We start from the raw sequence: 18,815 nt of genomic DNA, 5'->3' as shown, positions 1-18,815 counted from the left end.
TTAAAAATAAGTGTAAATATTTGCAAAGATATTATTTCCAATCTATTATAAAGATCAACATTTAAATAATACTGTTACTTCACTCTTTTATTTTTTTTTTCATATTACTAATGCAAACATGGACCTTATTTTTTTAATTCAATGAACTTTATTATATTTATAGTTGTACAACCATCATCAAAACCTAATTTTAGAACATTTCCATCCCCAGACCCCAGTCCACCCCTCCCTTCCCCTTACCTGTCCCCTTTGGTAACTGTAAGTTTTTCAAAGTCTGTTTCTGTTCTACAAATAAGTTCATTTGTATCCTTTTTTAAGATCCACATATAAGTGATATCATATGATATTTATCTTTGTCTGTATGACTTACTTCACTTAATATGATAATCTCTAGGTCCATCCATGTTGCTGCAAATGGCGTTATTCCATTCCTTTTTATGGCTGAGTACTATTCCTTTGTATATATGTACTGCATCTCCTTTATCCATTCCCCTGTCAATGGACACTTAGGTTGCTTCCATGTCTTGGCTATTGTGAGTAGTGCTACTATGAACATAGGGGTGCATGTATCTTTTTGAATTATCGTTTTGTCTGGGTATATGCCCAGGCATGGGATTGCTGGATCATATGATAACACTATCCTTAGTTTTTCGTAGTGACTGTACCAAACATTCCTACCAACAGTGTAGGAGGGTTCTCTTTTCTCCACATCCTCTCCAGCATTTGTTATTTGTAGACCTTTTAGAAATTTTTTATTGGGATATAGTTGATTTACAATGTTGTATTAGCTTCAGGTTTACAGCAAGGGGAATCAATTATACGTGTACATATATCCATTCTTTTTTCCTATATAGTTTATTACAGAACATAGTTTATTATAGTAAACCTCCCTGTGCTATACAGTAGGTCTTTGTTAGTTATCTATTTTATATATAGTAGTGTGTATATATTAATCCCATCCTCCCAATTTATTCCTTCCTCCCAGTTTCCCCTTTGGTAACCCTACATTTGATTTCAGAATCTGTGTGTTTGTTTCTGTTTTATGAATAAGGTCTTTTGTATCATTTTTATTAGATTCCACATGTAAGTGATATCATATGGTATTTGTCTTTCTCTGCCTGACTTAGTTCATTTAATATGATAATCTTTAGGTCCATCCATGTTGCTGCAAATGGCATTATTTCATAACTTTTTATGGCTGAGTAGTATTCCATTGTGTATATGTACCACATCTTCTTTATCCATTCCTCTGTTGATGGACATTTTTGGTTGCTTCCATGTCGTGGCTGTTGCAGATAGAGCTTCAGTGAACATTGGGATACATATAGCTTTTCAAATTATGGTTTTCTTTGGCTATATGAAAAGGAGTGAGATTGCTTGGTCATGCGGTAGTTATATATATTTAGTTTTTTAAGGAACTTCCACACTGTTCTCCATAGTGATTGTACCAATAGACATTCCCACTAACAGTGTAGGAGGATTCCCTTTTCTCCACACCCTCTCCAGCATTTATTCTTTGTAGATTTTTAAATAATGGCCATTCTCGCTGGTGTGAGGTGGTACGTCATTGTAGCTTTGATTCATGTTTCTCTAATAATTAGTGATGTTCAGCATTTTTTCATGTGTCTATTGACTGCATTTCTTTCTGGTTTTGACTTGGATTTCCTTGATAGCTAATGGTGGTCAGCATTTTTTCATGTACTTACTGGCCATTGGTATATCCTCTTTAGAGAAATATGTCCATTCAGATCTTTGCCCACTTTGATTTATTTATTTATTTTTTGTCTTTCTAGGGCTGCACCCACAGCATATGAAGGTTCCCAGGCTAGGGGTCGAATCGGAGCTGTAGCTGCCAGCCTACGCCACAGCCACACCAGATCCAAGCCGAGTCTGCGACCTACACCACAGCTCATGGCAATGCTGGATCCTTAACCCGCTGAGCGAGGCCAGGGATCAAACCCACGACCTCATGGTTCCTAGTTGGATTCGTTTCCACTGTGCCATGGCAGGAACTCCTCCACTTTTAATTGGGTTATTTATCTTTTTATTATTAAGTTGTAAGAGTTCTGCACAAATTCTAGGTACAAGTCCCTTATCAAATATATGGTGTGAAAATATTTTCTCCCATTTTGTATGTTGTCTGTTCACTTGCTGGGTGGTATCATTTGCCATATAAAAGTTTTAAATTTTTGAATCATCCGATTTATCTCTTTTTTTTTTCTTTTGCCACTTGTGCTTTTGGTGTCCTATTTAAGGATCCATTGCCTAATCCAATGTCATGAAGATTTACAACTATGTTTTCTTCTAAGAGTTTTAGTTTTGGTTTTTATGTTTTTAGCTCTGTGTCTCTTATCATTACGTATGAATTTTAGGATCAACATGTCAATTTTTACAAGAAAAGTCAGGTGGGATTTTGTTAGGGATTGCACTGAATCTGTGGATCATTTTGGGGAGTATTGCCATCATAACAATATTATGTCTTCTAATCCATGAACATGGAATATCCTTCTTTTTATTTAGGTCTTCTTTTATTTTATTCCATGACGCTTTATAGTTTTCATTGTGCAAGTCTTGTACTTCTTTTGTTAAATTTATTCCTAATTATTGTATTATTTAATGCAAAAAGAATTGTTAATTTGATTTTCTGTTTGTCCGTTGTTAGTGTATAGTGATACAATTGATTTTTGATCTTGCATCTTGTAACTTGGCTGAACATGATTACTAACTCTAGTAGGGTTTTTTGGTGGATTCTTTAGGATTTTGTGCATATCAAATTAGATCATCTGTAATTAGGAATATTTTTACTTCTTCCTTTCCAACATGGATGCCTTTTATTTCTTTCTCTTGCCGAATTGGCCTGACTAGAATCTCTAGTACAATGTTGAGTAGAAGTGCTAAAAATAGATATCCTTGTCTTACTCCTGATCTTAAGGAGAAGGCTTTCAGTCTTGCACCATTAAATTTGATGTTAGCTGTGGGTTTTTCATAGATGTCTTTTGTCAGATTGAGGAAGTTACTTTCTATTTGTAGTTTGTTGAGTGTTTTTAATCATAAAAGGATATTGGATTTTTGTCAAATGCTTGACCTACATCTACTGAGATGACATGTGTTTTCTGTACCTTGTTCTATTAATAAGGCATATTTCATTGGTCGATTTTCATATTTTGAACCAACCTTGAATTCCTGGTAGAAATCCCACTTGGCCAGTGTATGTAATCCTTTTTATATGTTGTTGAATTCACTTTATTAGTATTTTGTTGAGGATGTTTTATTACTGTGGTAAAACACACATGAAGTTCACTCTTTCAACCATTTCAATGTGTCCAACTCAGTGGCATTTAGTACGTTTACGATACTGTGCAGTCATCATCACTATGTAGTTCCAGAACATTTTCATCATCCCAAAAGGAAACCCCTTACACGTTATGCAGTCACTCCTCACTCTCCCTTCTCCCTAGCCCTTGGCAACCACTAATACAATTTCTCTCTCTATGGATTTACCCATTCTGAATGGAGGGTTTTTACGTCTATATTCATAAGGGATATTTTTGCCCAGATACGAGGTGAAAACAGCTTGGATGAAATCCTTCCTATTTAGAGAATGACAGTTTCAAATTCTTTATCAGCAACAAGGGAGCCTAGCCTTCTGTAAAACACAATGATTCACAGGCCCTTTTGTACCCACTTCATTTGGCCAGAGAGGGAGGCGGGCTGAGGAAAGGAGGAAAGTAATCTTTTAGATTTGTCTCCCTTCTGTCTGATGACAAGGAGGGTTTGGGGGGGGGGGGGAGACTGTCTCACATGACTTCAAGCAAAATGCAAACATTTATCTTTGTCCTCTAATCTCCCCTTTGTGTTGCTGTGTTCAGCCCCCAGTGGCCTCAAGTATCTGGGTCCCAGGACATTGAGGTCTCTGCTCCTGAGCTGGGGCCCTCTCCCAGAGACTGCTTTCAAAATTGGTTCCCTTTTGGGTGTCCCTTACCTACACTCCTTGCTAACTGGCCAGATGGCATCCATTTGCTTGAACCACGTGTTCTTGTTTGCTAAGCTCTCCCTAAGTTACCCTGTCCAAATTCCCTGACCGTGAGGAATTTGTAAAAAAGGTGACTTGCTGGAGGCCAAGAAGGAGGTATTTCTGGAGAGCCGGGTGCTGCGCTTTATGTAATTTTCAAGTAATGCCTACAGGCAAGTTTGTTATTTGGTGAAGCAGGCTTAGGGAGTGGGAGTCAAAGGTTCCACTCCCACCCTCACAGTGCCCCTCATAGCCCAGTCCACCCTACAGCTTTGCTGAGAGCGAAAAGTCCCTGGAGAGACTTGGTGCTGGGGAAGATTTTTTTTCTCCAGGGAGGCTTCCTGGCTCACACTTCTCTGGACCCCAAGGACACTCTCAGGCTCAAGGTGATGTCATGGGAGTGTTTGCAGATAGAGAATTTAAGACTTGCTCTGACCTCATGTGCTTTGTGTTTCCAGCTAAACTCAAACTTTCCAAGACTTGGGTTCATTTACCTTTAGTCACAATTCTCTTTCTTGGCTCCACTTCTAATTACACATGGGCCTCTAAGTCTTCTTGGCCATAAGGTACCCGTTGATCAAAAGTACCACATATTTAGGTGGGGCCAAGGCAACTGACATCTCTTTTGAAGTTCAAATGAAGTTTGAAATAGTGTAATATTGCTCACATGATGTCAACTCGCATGTTTGAAATATAGTGTGTGACATTTGACAAACTCAAGCACATGGTAAGGCAGCTATTCTGCTTATAGAGCCAAAGATGCCACTCAGGAATAGGGAAATGACTCCCCATTGGGAATCTGCGTCTCCGTTGATGGTGGACTCAGACTGGGAAGCTCTTTGATGAAGAGTCTGAATGCTATTTCCAACTCTTGGGCAAAGAATGAGCTATTTGAATGATTTCAGAATTTTAGTAGGCAGACCTGCCCTCAACCCTTGCCCTCATTCTGGGGGAGGGTTCCCAATGAAGGCCTAAGTTCTTTTCCTGACATCTGCCTGGTTAATAAAAGCTGCTTGTCATAGGCATGTAATGTATTTCTCCCTGAAGACTCTTCCAGATAGCTGGGGCTTGGCCAGCCAAACCAAAAAAGGCAAATCTCTCGTAAGCAAGGTTTCGCTTCTCGCATCTTCACCATAGCAGGCCTTAGAGCACTCTCTTCCATCAAAGCAAGATGAGATCACAGAACCTTCAGTTCAGCACTCTTGGCAGTCTGGACCTATTGCTTGCAGTTGGTATACAAAATAATAACAGTAGCTGATAGGCCTGTTATGATGCTATTATTCTTATCTTACAGACAAGGAAAGCAAGGCCCAAGGTCACACTGGCAGAACCTGGGCTGGAATTGTGGTCTGTCTGACTCTAGAGACTGCATTTTAACACCATGCCAGTTCATTCATTCTCTCGACGAGTATTTAATCCGCACCAATTATGTGTTAGTGCTGTTTTAGGCACTGGAGATACAGTAGTCAAAAGGTCACCCTGTGGATCATGACACTATGGGGACCTCCTGAGGGAAATTTCCTGGGGATCAATGACATAACGGTGGACGAACATCCATTTGCTAAGAGGATGAGGGATCTCGAAAATGTGAGCGCTCCAAACTTGAGCACAGGCAATGTATAAAAACCTCAAGCCATGAGGCAAAGGGATAAGGGTAAAGTCTGGGCCCAGCGCTGGTCCTGACCGGGCTGTGTGCACTTGGCATTGGCTGATGCTTAAAGTGGAGACCATGCCCCATTCGTCTCCATAACTCTGTGAATGAAAGTTAACCATCCCGGGCCCCCTAACCAGAGGCCAACCTTAAGGGTCCATCTCTGCTTGCTTTTTGGCTACATGAGCAAAATGGTTCTGGGCAAGGGATGCTGGGAGCGGGTCACAGGTGGGGCTGAGCTGGCACCTCCGATAGATACATTTCTCCCTTGTAAAGGGCAAAGGCGATGGATCAGAGGACACCTGGGCCCATGAGCTCGATAGGGAGCCCCAGGTGAGCTGGAAAGGAAGAGGGAGGCGGGGACCAGGCAGGCTTGTTTTGCTCCTGCGCTTCTGTTTACCCAGCTGGGCCTGCTGCTGCCCAGGGTACCGGCATGTGCACAGCCACCGCGGCCAGTCTTTGTGGTAGCATCAGCGAATGCCGTGGCCTGCCCAGGCGCCTGGCAAAACTGAGGCAGTGGAGTTTGTGTTTTATTGTTGCACCTTCCGTGCCCCACTGGGCCTCTTCTCACCCCACGGGGCACCCCCCCCACACACATATCCCAGGCTCAGCCACAAAATCCCTTGGGCCTTTTTCTCCTTAGTGGAGCCTGGTGTCACTCAGGCATCTAAGACATACCTACATTGCAGGTAAGCATCTGCCCATAGCCTCAAGCCTAATTCTTCTAGCATTAAAAAATGCTGGGCACCTCTTTAATTAATCCATTCAAGGTAGATAAGAGCAGAGCGCCTCGGGAGAAGAAATGAAACAAACTTAAGGAAGACTTACAGATCCAAGAACAGGTGTCCAAAGACCTTGGTCTTCTAGGCCAGGCTTCCAAATCCTGGCACCTCAGTGAAGCTCACTGACTGGTTGAAACAGCAATAGAGAAGTCTTGGCAGCCCCAAAGTAGAATGGTTTCAGAACTCTGCGCGCATGCGCGAGACAGAGAGAAGGGGAGGGCAGCGGGAGAGCGGGAGAGATGGCAGCGGGGGTGGCAGGGGTGGTGGTTAGGATTTGAGGGTTAGAAAGGTCCCTGCAGGCACCTGTGGTCAATGGTCTGTCAGTGCGTAGAGTCGGCTCTGCTTTTCTCAAAAACCAACCCCATGTAAAAGCAAACAGAAGGAAGTCACAACTGGTGGCAAAAGGCCCCTGGGCCTGGAACAAGCACTGGGGGTGGGGGGGGGTTGCTTCTGAGTAGGGTGGTTCAAATCCTAGCTCTGCTACTTATTCATTCTTTGATCTTAGGCAAGTTGCTAGCTTAGCTTAGTTTAGCTTCTCTCTGTGTCAGTGTCACCCTCTATAAAATGGGGGTAACACCTACCCCACCTCATTGTGGTGGATCTCGAACATGAGAAATTCCGCCGAGCACATAGAAAGCCATCTGCGTGATCAACCCGTGAGGGCTGTGATGGTCCAAGAGGAGGAGGCCGGAGAGCAGAGAATGGGGAGCCTGCAACCCTCAGCCCTGCTGGTGTTCGTCCCTCATGTTTCCGTGGCTCCGATCTGGCATGGTGCTGGCTGTGGTGTAGCTTGGCAGCTGCAGCTCCAATTGGACCCCTAGCCTGGGAACCTCCGTATGCCATGGGTGTGGCCCTAAAAAGAAAAAGCAAAAAAATAAAATAAAAATTAAAGGTTGAGAATGGATGGGTTGATGGGGTTAGGAGTGTATGCATAAGGAATGAGAGGGGAAAGAGCCTTGGTAAAGACATGAGTGCCCCCAGGGAAAGCCTTGCTGGGGTCCTACCATGAGCTACTGCACTACGAAAGGGCGACCGGTTTCCATAAGGGGGCAGAGACAGAGAAAGCTGACGCAGGAGAGGACAGCAGCCTGGGGCTGTGAGTGTAAGACAGAAGAGTCAAGAGAATGGCAGTTTCTGAACTCCGAGAGCGCAGCAAGCTAGGTCTCTAGCCTTCTTTAGGCTCTCTCCCAAGGCTGTGGTCACAGCCATTTGGGCCACAGCTGCAGCCAGGCGGGGAGGCCTTAGAAGGGAAGGAGGAGGTGCCTTGGGCTGGCCTGAGGTAAAAATGGCAGAGATTCAAGATTCATGAATGCAATTGGCTCCCCTCCCCTTTACTTCCAAGGTAGAGTGGCTGGGAGCAGCCTCTCCTCTTCCGCCAATCCCGCTCCCTCCAGGAGCACGGGACCCTTCAAGGAGGCCCTTCTGCTTCCGTCGGGCCACCTGATTTCCCTGGACAGGCTGTGGAGGTGGGGCTTCCAGTGCTCACATCCCTAGCGAACCTAACTCCACTGGAGCATCCTGACCCCTGCACACCTGGACCCCGTCCGTGTGGACACACCTGAGTCCAGGACCTGCACAAGCTGCTGGGATCCCAGCCCAGGCACAGAGGTAATTAGGCACGTCTTCTCTGCTCCTGAAGTAATGTTTATTTGTCTTTCAAATTCTGCCAACCAAAATGGCTTGGGCTGCGATTTCCCATCACACCGTTATGTCATGCTTCCTTACTGCTTTTATGACCAAGAAAGACTCCAGGCACAGTAGCCATATTATGTCCCAGCAAACTCTGGCCCCAATTAAGTCACTATTTCTGGTCCCTGTCGCTGGTCAAAAATGACATCCAAGGATAATTGCTGTTTTAGGGGCACGTGTTAAGGCAAATGCAAAAAAAAAAAAAAAAAAAAAAAAAAGGAATGAATGTACCTATTTTCTGACTGAAATTTGCATCCGTCTTTCTTACGCTCTCCTGGCAAACATGTTTTATGTTTATTTAGACAGCCCTTAATAAAACTGTGCAGCTGCAAAGCATCTTACTACCCAGTGCTTTCTGGTTAAGAACATTGCCCATCATCGCAGTTGACTTTGCTATGTGTAACAGAATATTAGTTTTCACGGATGCATGGCTGCAGCCCAATGTGTGAACGTTCTAAACACAGTGGGAGGCTTATCTGAGGTTGCAAGCACTTCATTTATTCATTCCTGCAATCAGTCAACAAACTTGTTTTGTGGATTTACCCTGTGGAGTTTAGGACCTTTGGGAGTAGAGGGGAAAGCATCTGCAGAGGCAGGAGAGAGCATGGCAGGTCATGGATATGATAAGGATATAGCCGCTGTCAGCCACAGCTGATGAGTCATGATTGGCTGTAAAGTGTGACATGCTTCGTTACGGATGATAGCGAACATACCAAAATCACCGAAGGATTTACTTTCGTTATAAGTTGGAATGGATTCCAGGGCATCCTTATAAGAACGGCATCATTCGCACTTGCTTGCATTTCAGTACGTTTTGATGAGAGTTAGAGAAGAGCGTCCAAGTGACAGCCAGCATGCCAAGAGTCACGCATTCCCCGAGTTACACGCACAGGAGTGTGTCAGGCATGTGAACACCATCTGTCACTCGTACGTCATTTGGGAATTGTTGGAGTGGCCCACAGGGTGTGTGCTGTGTGGGGGAGGAAGCAGAGATGAACTTGGGCAGGTCCGATGGGTCGGTGCCGCTTGAATAAACACAGTTTCAACTGGATTGGCCCCAAATTGTTACAGAGCTGATGGTCGTTGATCTCAAAGAGCTGCTGCTCATTTATCAAGTTTCAGTCTTTCCTTGGGCTGATGGTCGTTGATCTCAAAGAGCTGCTGCTCATTTATCGTTTCAGTCTTTCCTTGGATACAGAGATGGGATCTTAGTTAAAGCTGTGATACTTGTGAATTGAGCCTGTCCCGGAGAGCCCGTAATCATCCTTGTCACGGCCAACTGCTCCTCATCCCGGCTGCATTGCATGTTGCGCTCCTTAGAACTGAAAATGTGACCCAAGAGGCAGTGTGCAGGCTGGGTTTCATGGAGTGGCTCTATTGTGGACCTCATATGTCTGTCCTAGAAAACAGAGGGGGGCATCTCATTAAAGAGTCAAACTAGACAAGGCTCTTACTAATAATGAACTTGATCTGCTATCTCTGCTGGGCGTGCGGCCGGCTGCTGGGGATGACAGAGCGGGAGGGCCTGTGTTGCCTTACCTTCCCCAAAGAAAATGGATTTCTGGAATCAACCAGAAGACAGATGGAATAATACCTCACATGCAAATAGAATAAGGGGTGGGATCGCTATTCTGATTTGAAGGTACTTGAAATGTTTCTCTGTTCCTGAAACTCCCCTCCCGCTGCTGCTTGATTTTCTACTGTTAGAAGCGGTGGTAGAATTACTTTATTTCTTTTAAAACAATGCTTTGCACTTGGAACTGCTTTTCTTCTTTTTTTTTAATGTCTGCTCTGGGAAAGGAGGATCCTTCTTTGAAACATAAGAAGCACATTCAGGAGAGAACTGGAAGCCTGCTAGAATTGTTGTTAAGAAGACCCATTGTGTAGAGACACAACCTCAGTAATTAATCAGTGAGCATCTAGCAGCCAAATATCTGATGAGAGGGAGGAGGCCATCTCCTTTCGGGGGAAAATGACTCCCTTCTGATTGAAAAAGCACCACATCCCAGACCTTCTCGCTGCTGACATGCAGATGTACATCTGGCTGTAATCTCTGACTCCCTGCTGGCCTTTGCCAAGCTGTGCAAAAGAAATCCAGTTTCTCCCCCATGCAAGGAGACAGAGAGAAACTGAATAGCTACATGGTTAAAATTCTGAGCACTGGCTAGGAGCAGGAACATGCCCAGAGTAATAAAAAGACTCTCACTTAAAACCGTGCCTGAAGAAAGATGTGAGCAGTTTAAACAACTGCTAGAGTTGACTGAGGTGAAGGGAGTAAAGCCACCGCGGAGCCTTGATACTCTGCAGACAAGCCAAGAAGTAGCTACATTGTGTTCAGGCTACTCAAGGTTGACCAGCAAGATAGAACAAATGCTCAATAAAATTCGAAGGGATTTATTTGCCCCTAGGTGGCCGTGTTTCAACAACGCTTGCTTTAAATTTTATTTCTGGTGGTGGTGTTCTCAGCGCAGGTTTATTCATAACGAATGAAGGGGAAACCTGTCAGGCTGTCAAAGCGGTGGCCGTTTACCCGAACTGCAGGACCAGCGCAGTTAGTCTTAACTAGCAGTTAGACTAGCAGTTAGAGGACAATCGCACCCTTTGAAGTTTTGCCTTCACATTTCATCCCCCACACCCTCCGGGGTGCCTCTACCTTCGGATTAAACGCTGCCGCCTTCGTTCCTAGGACCTTAATGTGCTGGTTCCCCAAACTGAGAATGTGTCAGAACCATCTCGCAGCACGTCTCTCTCTCTTTTTTTTTTTTTGCCATTTCTAGGGCCGCTCCCGCCGCATATAGAAGTTCCCAGGCTAGGGGTCCAATCAGAGCCGTAGCCACCAGCCTACGCCACAGCCACAGCCACAGCAATGCAGGATCCGAGCCGAGTCTGCAACCTACACCACAGCTCACAGCAACGCCGGATCCCTAACCCACTGAGCAAGGCCAGGGATCGAACCTGCAACCTCATTGTTCCTAGACGAGTTCGTTCACCACTGAGCCACGACGGGAACTCCACATCTCTCATTTATATTGAGAATTTTAAAAATGCGGGGAGGTACAGGGAAGCAGATAGCAAACACTTGTGTTCTTGTCCTGCAGCGTGGAATACACTGTGGTATTTACTTTGTTTTCCTTTAAAAAAAGCTTACTTTCATAGAATATCCTTTTAAAATAGTTTTTAAAATCAACTATAGGAAAAGTCGAAGTTCCCTTAATTCCCCACTTCCAGTCCACCCAATTTCCTTAAGAGGAACAACCAAAAAAGGGAGCAGGAAGAAACTTTCAGAGGTGCTGTATAGCTATTACCTGATTGTGGTGATGGTTTCAGGGGTATATCTTTAAGCTCATCAAATTGTATGCATTCAATATCTCCAGATTTTTAAAGAATATATCAGTTGTACCTCAATGAAGCTGTTAAAAAAACCAAGATGTAACCACTGTAAGCAAATGGGTGAACAGGACAAAAGATGTCTCTGTGCTACATTTCCATGTGCTGTTGGAATTCAGCATTATGTTCCTGGGATCAATCCATGTGGGTGCAGTTCGATTTTCCTGGCTGAACTGTAACCTATAGCACAACCATGGCGCATTTCATTTACTCATTCTGCAGTTGATGGATATTTAGCTTGTTTCCATTTTTAAAAAACTATTCAAAGCAAACAACTTGGAGTGAATGCTGGTGTCGATGCGTCTTTGTACACTGGGTGGGAACTTCTCAATAGTATGTACCTTTTAGATTGTAGAGTGGAATTGCTGCTTGGAAGATGCACACACTCTTAATTGTTCTGGTCCCACCAATAGTCTCTGTGGTCCTGTGACACCATACCATTGACAACTTTTGAGTTTTAACTTTTGCCAGTCTGACAAGTAAATATGGTGTCTCTCTCTTTTTTTTTTTTTTTTTTTTTTGGCGTATTTCCCCAAATACTAGTGAGGTTGAGCATCTTTTCGTTTATGGATAGATCATTCTAGTTTCTTGACTCTGTTGCCTGTTGTGTCATCTTTGCCCATTTTTCTTTGGGGTTGGTTGCCTTTTTAAAATTGACTTATTACATATATTTTAGAAGCTCTTTCTTTTTTTAGTTTTTGCATGGCAAATGTCTTCTCCGACTATACAGCTTGTTTTAACTTTATAGGGTTGTCTTTTCTATACACATTTTAATATCTAATGCAGTCATATTTATCAGTCTTTTCTATTAAACTTTGTGAGATGGTGTGTGAGTGTGTGTGGTTAATGGAGTCTTCCCTACTCGGAGACCATAAAGGTATGCTATACTTGCATCAAAATGTTATGAAAATTTGCTCTTAATATCTAGATCTTTAATTCATTTTTGTTTTTTGTTTTGTTTTGTTTTGTTTGCTTTTTAGGGCCGCACCTGCGGCCTATGGAGGTTCCTAGGCTAAGGGTCGAATCAGAGCTACAGCTGCCACAGCCACAGCAACATCAGATCCGAGCCACATCTGCGACCTACACCACAACTTGCAGCAATGCCGGATGCTTAACCCACTGAGCGAGGTCAGGGATCGAACCCACAACCTCATTGTTCCTAGTTGGATTCGTTTCCACTGTGCCGTGATGGGAACTCCATTTAATTCATTTTGATTCTTAGGTAGGATTTGAAGAAGTTCTTTAATTTTTCCCTTTTCTCATGTGGATCATTTTAACACCATTTATTGAATAGTCTGTATCATATCCTCCATGATTGATAACTAACCTCTGTTTTATACCCAGTTCTCACAGATTTACATGAGTTGTTCTTGGGCTCTTTTCTATCCCATCGGTTTATTTGTTTATCCATCTGCTAATACCACACCACACTGTTTTAGTTGCTATAACATTATAGTAAGTATTCAGAATCTGCCATCCTCTTGCTCCTCTTCAAAATTGTTTTGTCTATTCTTGGTGCTCTACTCTTCTGTATAAATTTTAGGATCAGCTTCTCAGGATCCATTAAAAATCCTGTTGCAATTTTGATTGAACTTGGATTAAATGTATAGATCAATTTCAAGAGAATTGCCATCTTGATGTTGCATCTCCTCATACACCATCGTCGAATATCTGTCCCTTTTTGAGGTCACCCTTTTCTAAACTTTAAATTTTGATATACTTATAGATTCGCAGGATGGTGGAAATGTAGCACAGAGACATCTTTTGTCCTGTTCACCCATTTGCTTACAGTGGTTACATCTTGGTTTTTTTAACAGCTTTGTTGAGGTAGAACTGATATATTTTTTTAAAATCTGGAGATATTGAATGCATACAATTTGATGCGTTTGAAGATATGCATATGTCCATGAAACCATCACCACAATCAGGTAATAGCTATACAGCACCTCTGAAAGTTTCTTCCTGCTCCCTTTTTTGGTCGTTCTTTTGTCTTTAGGAACTTAACATGAGATCTGCCCTCTTAACAAAATTTTAAGTGTACAATGTTGAATTGTTGGCTATAGGCACAATGTTGGATAGCGGATCTCTAGAATGCATTCATTTTGCCTAACTGAAACTTGGTCAGTGATTACATTTTACATAACTAGAGTACAATGTTGAAACCAGGAATTATACATGGGTACAATGTTTGTGTATAGTTCAAAGCCATTCTATCCTGTGTAGATTTGTATAACCACCACTGTAATCAAGATACAGAGTTAGTCCATCGCCACAAAGACATCCCTCATGATATCCTTTTATAGTTACACCCACCCCATCTCTAACTCCCGGAAACCACTAATCTGTTCATCTCTACAATTTTATCATTTCAAGAATGTTATATAAATGGAATCATACAGTATGTGACCTTTTGGAGTACCCCAAAATTCAGCATAATTCCTTAGATATCCACCCAAGTTTTTGTGTGTATCAATGATTTTCTCCTACTTATTACTGAGTTATAGTCCATCATATGGATGCACTACATTTTGTTGAACCCTTCCCTGAGGGACATTTTTTGTCATCTCCGTTGTTTGTATTTTCTGTTTGCTCTGTCTTTTGATTCTCTGTTCTCATTTTCTTGTCTTCCTGAGGGTTACTTGAACATTTTTTAGAATTTCATTTTGATTTACTTACAGATTTTCTAGTGTATCTCTTTGTATTGCTATATACTCTTTGTATACTTGTCCTAGTCTACTGTTGTCATCATTTACCCAATAACTATAAAAAATTTGTTTCTCTTTATGTCCCTTTACCCCCTACAGTTTATAATGTAATTGTCTTAAATTATGCCTCTAAATACATTAAGAAACATATCAGACAATGTTTTAACTTTTTGCTTTAGTCATCAAACATAATTTAGAAAATTCAAGAAAAGAAGGAAAGCCTATTGCATTTAACCACATTTTTTGCTCTTTCTTTGTTCCTCCTTCCTTCCAGATGCTTTATGATCCCTTCCCTTATTATTTCTTTCTGTTTGATGAACTTCTTTTAGCCATTCTTTAATAGTTGTCCTACTAGTGACAAATTCTTTTAACTTTCCTTCATCCAAGAATGTCTTGATTTCCCCTTCTTTCCTGAAGGATACTTTTGCTGGATGTAGAATTCTGTGTTGGCAGTTCTTTTCTTTCAGTGCTTGAAAAACTTTGTGCCACTTTGTGACCTCCATAGGTTCTGAAGAGAAATCCATTTACACTGGATTTTTTCCCCTTATAGTTAACATATCATTTCTCTCTGGTTGCTTTCAGGATTTTTCTTTGTATTTAGTTTTCAGAAGTTCGACTTTGTATCTTGCCTGGATTTCTTTGGGTTTATCCTTTGGGGGATTAGTTTTTATTTACTCTTGAGTGTGATTTGAAACCATTAGAGGGTTTTAAGCATGGAGGCAACAAGATCTCATTTATATATTTAAAAGATAACTTTGGCTACTGTGTAAAGAAAGGATGGTAGAGGAGCAACAGGGGAAACAGAAAGACCAGTTAGAGTACAATAACTAGAGTACAATAGTGATGCAATGCCTGGGTGAGAGGTTATAGTGACTTGGATTAAGATAGTAGCAAGTGAATGTAGCAGTAAATATAGAGAGAAAGGGACATATTTGAACTATATTTTGAGACTTGGAAAGACTTGAAAGATTCATTATATGGTGGCTAAGGGTGAAGAAAAGAGGAGAAGTCAGGTTGATGCTTTGTTTGGGGCCTGAGTAACTATGTGGATGGTGATGCCATCTTCTAAAGTATGGAAGACCAAGGTAGGCATATATTGGGGGGTAAAATTAAGAGTTCTCTTTTGGTCACACTACGTTTAAGATTCTATGACAGATATACAAGTGGGCATTCCAAGAACGTGGTTGGATACATGCGTCTAGAGCTCAAGAGAAGATGTCAAGATTGGAGATATAAATTTGGAAGTCCTCAGCATATAGATAGTGTGTTTAAAGTCATGGAATTGTATGAGATGATCTAGGGTGGAGTGAAGCTAGAAAAGAGGGCTAAGGCTTTAGACTTGGGATACCTTAACATTTAGAGCTCAAACAGAGGAGGGAAAGACAGCAAAAAAAAGACTGAGAAGAAACAGCAAGTAAGAGGAGTAAAACCAGTAATTTATCCTAACAAGATGATTAGACAAGCCTGTAGAGATATACATGTACAAGCATACTCATAAGAGAATTTTTAATAGCAGCAGAAATTGGAAATAAATATCTGTAGGGAAATAATTAAATAAGTCATGGTGCATACATGTTATAGAATATGCCAGGCAGACATTAAAAAGATCGCATATATCAATATTTATTGACATGCAATGAGAACCACAACACTGTATTACATGAAAGAGCAGGTTACGTAATAGTGCATATAGTATAATGTAAAATTATATATACATTTAACATAAAATTATATGTTTTATGTGTATGTATATAAATGTCATCATCAGGGTAGGAGTTTTGCCTTTTGACTTTGTTTATTGATGAATCCCTTGAATCTAAAACAATGTTTAGCACCTAATAGGTGCTAATGAATACTTTTTGAAGGAATAAATGAAGAAATGAATGAATATTGAAAAACAGTCACCAAAAGATTGGGTGGATATCTCTGGGTCTTGTGATTTAAATTATTTTATTTTCCTTTCTTTTATATATTTTTGAAAGTTTTAGACACTGAGCATAGCTTCTTTTTATCAGGAAGAAAATTCTTTTAATTTTTGAAACCACCACCACCCTCATCAGTTACCTGTGACCTCCAAGTACCCCTGTTTGGCTGAATTCAGAGCAAAGTAGTTGCTTTGTCATTGTAAATCCATATCTGGGCAGGAAGATCAGAATGATAGCAAAGAGTTATGTTGTCCCTTGGAGAGCTGGAGGCAGGAAAAGTGAACTAGAGGGTGAAGAGCCACAGGAACTATAAGGAAGAAAGACTTGTGCCTTTGGGCACAAGAAAGGAGTTGAGCTGGTTTTTTTTTTTTTTTTTTTTTTTCCCAAAACAGGGCAGCATTAGCCTAAACTGAGAGCCCCTTGCAAAACCTGACCTGGGGGGATAGGAGCCTGTGGAATCCAGAGAGCACAGCGAATTTTGCAATCTAAATTCTTGACTTGAGACTGTGGATGGATGTAGGAGTTAATAAAGGAGCCAAGCTGTGGTTCCAAGATTGTGCTGTTTGGTACAGAAATGCTTCATTACCTTTAGTGGTGGCAGTGAAAATGATGGAAACTTCTGTTTGAAGAAGTCCCTGGTTCTCTCTTTTTTTCTGTGACTGTAAGAAAAGCCAGTTGGATTATGTTCTTGAATAACTGATTGGATATTGTTTGGGATTTCATACGTGTGTTTGCTAATCACTCTCTGGCCTCCCCTCCATTCCCCCACTTTCGCCCCTGCCCCCCATCACCAGAAGATGCCTAGATTTCTCCAGTGTGGAAGGTTAGTCTCCTGCTAACATTTCTCCTGTAGTGTATTATGCTAAATGAGTACTCATTTCCTTCCTGACCTTGAGTTACAAAATGCTCTCTTCTGTTGCCCAAGTCTTGGAAAGTGCAGGCTCCAGGAAAAGGGTGGCGATAGAGATGGGGTTGCCAGATAAAATACAGGATGCCCAGTTAAATCTGAATTTCAAATAACTGATGATTTTTTAGGACAAGTATATCCCAAATATTGCACGGGACATACTTATGCCAAAAATTGTCATTGTTTATCTGAAATTCAAATTTAACTGGGTGTCTTTTTTTCCCCTTTCAAAATCTGGCAACCTTAGGTAGAGAAAAAAAAAACCTATCTTGTGATTCAAGCATTTTCTCAGTGCTTTTCATCCAAAACTTAGCAGATGTTTCTTAGATGGACTTTCAGTTTACAAAAGGGGAAAAATAACTAACCGATTAAGTCAAGATTAGACAGCAAATCAGTGCTAGGGATGAAAATGTAAGTTTTCAAGTTCTCCAACACGTGATCTAATTCAGTGGTCTCTTTATCAGTGATTTACTGGCTAGAAGGAAGCAGGCTTAAAATGATCAGAAAGGCATATATTCCCATGAAAAGTAAAATTTAAAAAGAATCTAAAGGCAATGACTCTTAAGGGTCTCATTTTCTTTAGACCATGAACATGACTGTGTTTAGTCTCTAAGATAGTGTTTCTCAAAATACGGTCCCTGGACTACCTGCATCAGAATCATCTGGAAGGCAGTCTGTAAACACAGACATTGAAGGTAATTGACCCTTTCAGGGACTGAGCTCATGGTCTTTGTCGCACCAGCACAACTGCTTCCTCCTTCATCTCCCAGAGCCTTTAGTTCCACTAATAGCTTTTATCCAGAGGATCTTGATGACAGAGGGTTTGTTGGTTATTTTTAGGTTTGGGTTTTTCCACTGCACATTATAAAAGCAAAATTGTTAAGATGTAAACTTATTAAAAGGCAAAATTGAAGAGGGGTTTGTCACCTTCCCCAACACACCCAAATACAGGAATCCAGAGTAAGTGCCAAATGCAAGGGGATAGATGAGTGATCTGGCCAATATTAAACCTCCAGATTTAATTTGATCTTGGAAGCTGAAAAAAAGTCTCCATCACCCGCAACTTGCCTTGGTGCCTAGCCATTCCATAAAATCTATTCTCTACTTTTCCTTTTCCTCTCTACTCTTCCTCCAAGAGAACTAATCCTCTCTTGCTAATTTGGTACAGAGCCAAATTGCTCCAGGTCAGTACTGTACCTTATCAGATTGGAGAGCAGAAACTATTATCAAAAATTGAAAAGAATGAGGTCAAGAGGTACAACTTGACTTTCAAAGCATCCCTAGGACATACATATAACCAGGATGGCTTTTTTAATTGAAGAATTATGATTACTCTCTGTTGGAGCAAAGCAAATGTGTTCAGTCAATCTGTCATTTCCCATTTATAGCAAGCAGTCTCACGTTTAGACAATTCCTTATTACCACACTAATAAAAATAACATAAATAGTTGGGTAACTCACCCCATGCTACTAAAATGCAAGAAACCCAAGATAGCTTGGCTATGTTGTTCTCATCTCATTTTGTCACCAGGGACTCGATTCTTCTTAGTTAGCCTTATGTGCTGCCAGTTGATACTTGCCTAAATATTTCCTTCATACTTAGAACATTATAGTTCCTTTTTTCAGCCTTCAAATATTTCCAACTAATTCTAGAAATACGTGAGGTACGCCTGAAACGCCGACAGCTGTAGCTTAGACCCAAAATAGTCAGGCCTGCTCTAAGAGACACATTGAGCAAACAGAACCAGGGGTTTGAA

The 18,815-nt window shown here is 41.5% G+C and overlaps 1 protein-coding gene across 2 annotated transcripts in view; it reads left to right on the top strand.

The window, feature by feature from the left end:
* The window catches only part of PLAC1 (placenta enriched 1), a 186,055-nt gene that overhangs the window by 42,214 nt on the left and 125,026 nt on the right, over window positions 1–18,815 (top strand). The window contains exon 1 of one of the 2 annotated variants that reach the window (XM_021080337.2): window positions 7,805–8,053. The exons of the other annotated variant lie outside the window; for it this stretch is intronic. The gene's annotated coding sequence lies outside the window, so the exon portion shown is untranslated. Of the gene's footprint in view, window positions 1–7,804; window positions 8,054–18,815 lie in introns of those variants that run through there. 2 annotated transcript variants of the gene reach the window in all.

Source organism: Sus scrofa, chromosome X (genome assembly GCF_054392235.1).
Source record: "Sus scrofa isolate SSC_HxYL_T2T_F1_AM1 chromosome X, Sscrofa_HxYL_maternal_Yorkshire_Landrace_v2.0, whole genome shotgun sequence".
Taxonomy (NCBI): Eukaryota; Metazoa; Chordata; class Mammalia; order Artiodactyla; family Suidae; genus Sus; species Sus scrofa.
The sequence above is the reverse complement of the archived record's forward strand: the minus strand, read 5'-3'. Positions and strand labels throughout refer to the sequence as shown.